The sequence below is a fragment of the Hordeum vulgare genome, chromosome 5H (assembly GCF_904849725.1).
Source record: "Hordeum vulgare subsp. vulgare chromosome 5H, MorexV3_pseudomolecules_assembly, whole genome shotgun sequence".
NCBI lineage: Eukaryota > Viridiplantae > Streptophyta > Magnoliopsida > Poales > Poaceae > Hordeum > Hordeum vulgare.
Window position 1 is genome coordinate 380,823,669 of NC_058522.1, and position 6,650 is coordinate 380,830,318.

The window sequence follows — 6,650 nt, forward strand, 5'->3', positions numbered from 1 at the left end:
TTTCTACGAGTTGGGTTAATCCTTACTCACTTTTCTTTCGAAATCTCTGAAAATTTCAGAATTTTTCAGAGTTAGAAAAGGGGAAACATGAGGAGGTTCTTGAGAGGCTCTTCAAGCCATAACCCCAAGGAGGATGAGAAGAACCACCCCAAGTACGTGGTTCCTCGAGTCACAGAAGTTCGAGCGTGCGAGTGGCCAAGTGATGAATTTTTGCGCGCCACTGGGCTTTATGAAGACTTTTATTACTTGGTGGAGAATGCAGGTCTTACCGCGTTCGTTGAAGATAAGTGCCCACAATATCTCCTCCTCACCAATATTTTCATTCAAAGCTTCAACTTTTATCCGAGGAAGAATCCTCCTATGGTTGAGTTCATGTTATACGATATCCCCCAGCGCATGACACTACAGGATTTTTGCAATGTGTGCAAATTACCTTATGTTGGGGATATTCATGATCCTCGTCCACGGGACTTGGAGGCTTTCATAGATACTATTGTTGTTGGAGAGGAGAGCGGAGTATCTCGCGCTAGAATTGCTAGCATACATTTTCCTGTGCTTCGGTACTTCTCATTATTTGTGGGAAAATGTTTGATTGGTCGTGGGGAGGCTGTATCACTTAGCTCTCCAGACCTTGCGTTTTGCGCGAAGGCCTTTATAACAATAAGACTTATAGCCTAGGTGCTATAGTAGTTCAGCGATTGAACACAAACCGTTCCAAAGGTGTCGTCTATGGAGGTATCTATGCTACCCGTCTTGCCAGACACTTTGAGATACCCGTTAGACTGAAGGAGGAAGAAGAGATGCTTCTTCCCAAGAGATATCTAGATTACGATAGCATGGTTCGCCATGACTTTCTTGATAGAGATATAGGTGGAAGGATGATTTATAACCTGGTATTTAGTCAGGGTACTCGTGAGACTATAACTTTGCCTGCTCCTTCTTTGTTCAATCTTCATGCAGGCAGGTACACTATTATGCCCTCGGACATCTATGCATATTGGGGCATGGCCCAACCACAGGTGCCCGTGCCCGAGCCGCCAGTCGAGTACCAGACGCCAGTTTGTCAATGGGATCCAGAGGAGCTCACACAGCAGTGGCATCCACAGTCCGCTCCGGAGTATCCCGGAGCAGGTTATTTCCCTCCTTGGGAGTAGACAAAGCTAGGCCAAAAGCCTAAGCTTGGGGGAGTACGTGTTTGCACCAACTTTACATTCATGCTTATGCTTTCTCTTTGTTAGTCGGTGTTTACACTTTGCCACTGTATTATTCATGCTAGTTTATTTTCATTTTCTTGTTTTCTTGTTTTGTGTCATTTTGAGAAAACCCAAAAAGATTTTCCTTTCTTCTTTTTCTTGTTGGGAGCTTTCCCGTGTAAATAGTTTTCTTTTTCTTTGGGTCAAGGTAGAAGATATTGGTTACAATGTTTAGTAGCTCTTGCATGCTTACCTGTTTAGCTTTCAAAGAGCCATATTACTTTGTCTTCTCCTTTGTGTTTGCCTGCAGATTCAGCTTAGTCCATTGCACGAGCACGCTTATTATTGTTCACATCGTTAAATCGTGCAAGTGAAAGGCAATAATGATGATATATGATGAAGTGATTGAGATTGGAAAAGCTGGTATGAACTCTATCTATTTTGTTTTTGTAAATATGACTAGCTTGGCGTCCCAGATTCAGCTTTGTTGTGAGAGAACCATGTTTGCAATGACAACTTAGAGATCTTAGTTTCTGATGCCATGCTTATTTAGCTAGGAGCTTATAATGGTTTGTCTTGAATGCCAACATAGATTTTGAGATGACTATGATGTAGTATGATAGGATGGTATTCTCCTTTGAATGATTCAAGTGGCTTGACTTCGCACATGTTCATGCATGTAGTTGAAACAAAATCAACATAGCCTCTATGATGTTCGTGTTCATGGTGGTTTATATCATGTTCATGCTTTCACTCCATGTTAGTCAAACTCATTGCATCTTGATGACTGCTGTCGCTCTCTAGTTGGTCGCTTCCCAGTCTTTTGCTAGCCTTTATTTGTACTAAGCGGAATACTGCTTGTGCATCCACTTCCATAAACCCAAAAGTTTTTCCATGAGAGTCCACCATACCTACCTATTTGCGGTATTTACCTGTCGTTCCAAGTAAATTTGCATGTGCCATTCTCTAAACCTTCAAGAAATATTCTGTTTTTGCATGCCCGAACCGCTCATGTGGTGACCGGGGGCTATTGGTATCTTCCATGTTAGGCGTGTTATCTTCGACATGTGTTTATTCACTGTCATTCACGAGAAAGGGGTCGGTAATTGGAATGCCCAGTTCCACGCTTAAATCGAAAACATAACTGTAAAACAAGACTCCCCCTGGATTGATGTTAGTATGGACGGTACCCGAGGATTCGGCTAGCCGTGGAGTGTGATTGATTGGTGGTGAGGGAGTTAAAACTTTACTTTTATGTTTGGGAACCGCCTATAGCATGAGTAGCGTGGAAGATATTGAGAACTCTTGGTCATAGCGTTGACAATGAAAGCGTGCCACCCAAAATTATTATCTCTATTTTCAAAGCTTGAGCTATGTCACCTCTGCAAATCAATGCTTCCCTCTGCGAAGGGCCTATCTATTTATTTTCCTGTTGGAGTCATCCTCTTCTTATATAAGCACCAACTAGAGAGCACCTCTGTCATTTTTATGCTTTGCTTTTGATTGATATTGAGTATGACTATGACTGGATCTTCGTTGCTATGAATTACAATGTTTATTCAGCCCTTGATCTTTGAAAGTGCTCTGCATTTATGTTTTGCGGTCTCGGAAAGAGCTAGCGAGATACCACCTATTCATATTGCTTCATGCTTGTTTTGATTGAATTATTGGTATCTGAAACTCATTATTATTTGCTCGCTAGCTGATTATGCTTTTGACATTAGTTTACCGTGAGACTTATGTGTCACTTGCTTATGTGGTTAACTTGTGATCTTGATGAAATTCTGGTTATGAGTTAGACATAGTTGCAACAACAAGATCAAACAGAGTTTGTCAAAGTTTTTCTTTCTCTTTCAGTTTGTCAACTGGGTTGCTTGAGGACAATCAAGGTTTTAAGCTTAGGGGAGTTGATACGTGATACGTCTCAAATGTATCTATAATTTTTGATGGTTTCATGCTGTTATCTTGTCAACTTTGGATGTTTTATGTACCTTTTATATCTTTTTTGGGACTAACTTATTAATTTAGTGCCATGTGCCAGTTCCTGTTTTTTCTATGTTTTTGACTCTTTTCAGATCTGATTTGGAAACGGAGTCCAAACGGAATAAAATCCTCGAAATAAATTTTTCCAGAACAGAAGAAGATCGGGGGACTTGAGGGCCAAGGCAGGAGAGCTACAGGGGGCCCACAAGCCCTGTAGCCGCCACCAGGGGGCGGCCAGGCTTGTGGCCTCCCTCGCGCCCCCCTGCCCTAGCTCTTTTGCCTATATATTCCCTAAAATCTAGGGAAAAAATCAGGGCATCCACGAAAACACTTTTCCGCCGCCGCAAGCTTCCGTTTCCGTGAGATCTCATCTGGTGACCCTTCCCGGTGCCCTGCCGGAGGGGACTTTGGAGTTGGAGGGCTTCTACATCAACATCATCGCCTCTCCAATGACTCGTGAGTCGTCCACTTCAGACCTATGGGTCCGTATTTAGTAGCTAGATGGCTTCTTCTCTCTCTTGGATCTTCAATACAAAGTTCTCCATGATCTTCATGGAGATCTATCCGATGTAATCCTCTTTGGCGGTGTCTTTGTCGAGATCCGATGAATTGTGGATTTGTGATCAGTTTATCTATGAATTATATTTGAGTCTTTGTTGATTTATTATATGCATGATTTGATATCCTTGTAAGTCTCTCCGAGTCTTGGGTTTTGTTTGGCCAACTAGATCTATGATTCTTGCAATGGGAGAAGTGCTTGGTTTTGGGTTCATACCGTGTGGTGACCTTTCCCAGTGACAGAAGGGGCAGCAAGGCACGCATCATGTTGTTGCCATTAAGGATAACAAGATGGGCTTTTATCGTAGATATGAGATTGTCCATCTACATCATGTCATCTTGCTTAAGGCGTTACTCTGTTCTTATGAACTTAATACACTAGATGCATGCTGGATAGCGGTCGACGTGTGGAGTAATAGTAGTTGATGCAGAAAGTATCGGTCTACTTGTTTTGGACGTGATGCCTATAGATATAATCATTTCCATAGATGACGTCGCGACTTTGCGCGGTTCTATCAATTGCTCGACAGTAATTTGTTCACCCACCGTCTACTTGCGTTCATGAGAGAAGCCACTAGTGAACACTATGGCCCCCGGGTCTATTCACAACTATCGTCTCCACTTTTGCTTTTACTTTGCTTTGTTTACTTTTTGCTTGTAGTTCTCACTTTGCAAACAATCTATAAGGGATTGACAACCCCGTCATAGCGTTGGGTGCAAGCTTTTTGTGTTTGTGCAGGTACTTGTGACTCGACGAGTGCCTCCCACTGGATAGATACCTTGGTTCTCAAACTAAGGGAAAAACTTACCGCCGTTGTGCTACATCACCCTTTCCTATTCAAGGGAACACCAACGCAAGGCTCCAAGGCCGCGGGGAAATCCTTTGCATATTTGTCAAGGAAGTCCCTATAGGCGTAGCCCGTGGCAGAAGGATTCCTGGCGCCGTTGCCACGGAATGTCTGTTGTCGCTGTAGCCGAAGGATTTCTGGCGCCGTTGCCGGGGAGGAGGATCGCTTGCCAAGGAGAGATCAAGTCAAGATCTATCAAAGTAGGTGTCACAAACTCATCTCTTGCATTTACTTTTTTTTTGCTAGTTGCATCTCGTTTTCCTCTCCCCCACTTCACATTTTCCGTTTTCATTTGCCTTTCTCCTTTGTCGTTTTCTTTTGCCTTTTTGCCGTTTTCCGTTGCCAGTTTTCTTGCTTGCTTGTGTTCTTTTTGGTTTGTTGAAGTCATCATGGCTGAAAACACCAAACTTTGCGACTTCTCGAGTACCAATAATAATGATTTTATTAGTACTCCGATTGCTTCCGCCACTAGTGCGGAATCGTATGAAATCAACGCTGCCTTGCTGAATCTTGTTATGAAAGAGCAATTCTCTGGCCTTCCTAGTGAAGATGTCGCATCCCATCTCAATACCTTCATTGAACTTTGAGATATGAAAAAGAAAAGAGATGTGGATAATGACGTGATTAAGTTGAAGCTTTTTCTTTTCTCGTTGCGAGATCGCGCAAACAGTTGGTTTTCTTCTTTGCCTAAAAATAGTATCGATTCTTGGGATAAGTGCAAAGATGCTTACATATCCAAGTATTTTATGTCGGCTAAGATTATCTCCCTACTTAACGATATCATGAATTTCAAGCAACTTGATCATGAACACGTTGCACAATCTTGCAAGAGGATGAAGTTAATGATTAGAAATTGTCCCGCTCATGGCTTGAGTTTGTGGATGATTATAAAAATCTTTTACGCTGGTTTGAATTTTGCTTCTTGTAATATCTTGGAATCCGCCTCAGGTGGAACGTTCATGGAAATCACGTTAGGAGACGCTACAAAACTCCTAGACAATATCATGACCAACTACTCTCAGTGGCACACTGAAAGGTCACCTGCTAGCAAAAAGGTACACGCTATAAAAGAAATTAACTCGCTTAGTGCTAAGATGGACGAGTTGATGAATTTGGTTGCTAGTAGAAATGCTCCTTTAGATCCTAATGACATGCCACTATCTTCCTTGATTGAGAGTAGCAACGCTAGTTTGGACGTTAATTTTGTTGGTAGGAACAATTTTGGCAACAACAATGCTTTTAGAGGAAACTATGTTCATAGGCCTTTTCCTAGTAACTCCTCTAACAATTATGGAAATTCCTACAACAACACTTATGGAAATCACAACAAATTACCCTCTGATTTAGAGAGTAATATCAAAGAGTTCATCAACTCTCAAAAGATTTTCAATGCGTCCATAGAGGAAAAACTACTCAAAATAGACAATTTAGCTAAGAGCGTTGATAGGATGTCTTGTGATATTGATTCTTTGAAAGTTAGATGTGCTCCTCCCAAGGTGAACTTGGATGAACCTTTAAAAGCTATGCGTGTCTCCATGAATGAGAGCAAAGAAAGAACCGCCCAAATTCGTGCTAGTCATGAATGGTTTAAAAGGGTGTGTTCTAGTGATGCAAATCACGAAGATCTTAGGGTGCTTGGTGTGACTCCTCTTGAATCTTTGTTTTCGCGTGTCAAACCTATTGATGAAGGGGCTGGATATGAATCCACTTTGGTTGAAAAACGCCCCAATGATTCGGAGTCCACCTATCTTGATGATAAAGGTGTGGAGAGTGGAGTAGAAGAAATCAAAATATTGGGTAGTAATGAAACTCCCACTTTGGATTTCAAGGAATTCAATTATGATAGTTGCTCCTTGTTTGAATGCATTTCTTTGATGCAATCCATTGCAAACTCTCCACATGCTTATAGCCAAAGCAAAGCCTTTACCGCTCATATCGTAGATGCTATGATGAAATATCTTGAAGAGAAGCTCAAATTAGAAGTCTCTATACCTAGAGAACTTCATGATGAGTGGGAACCAACTATCAAAATCAAAATCAAAAACTATGAATGCAATGCTTTGTGTGA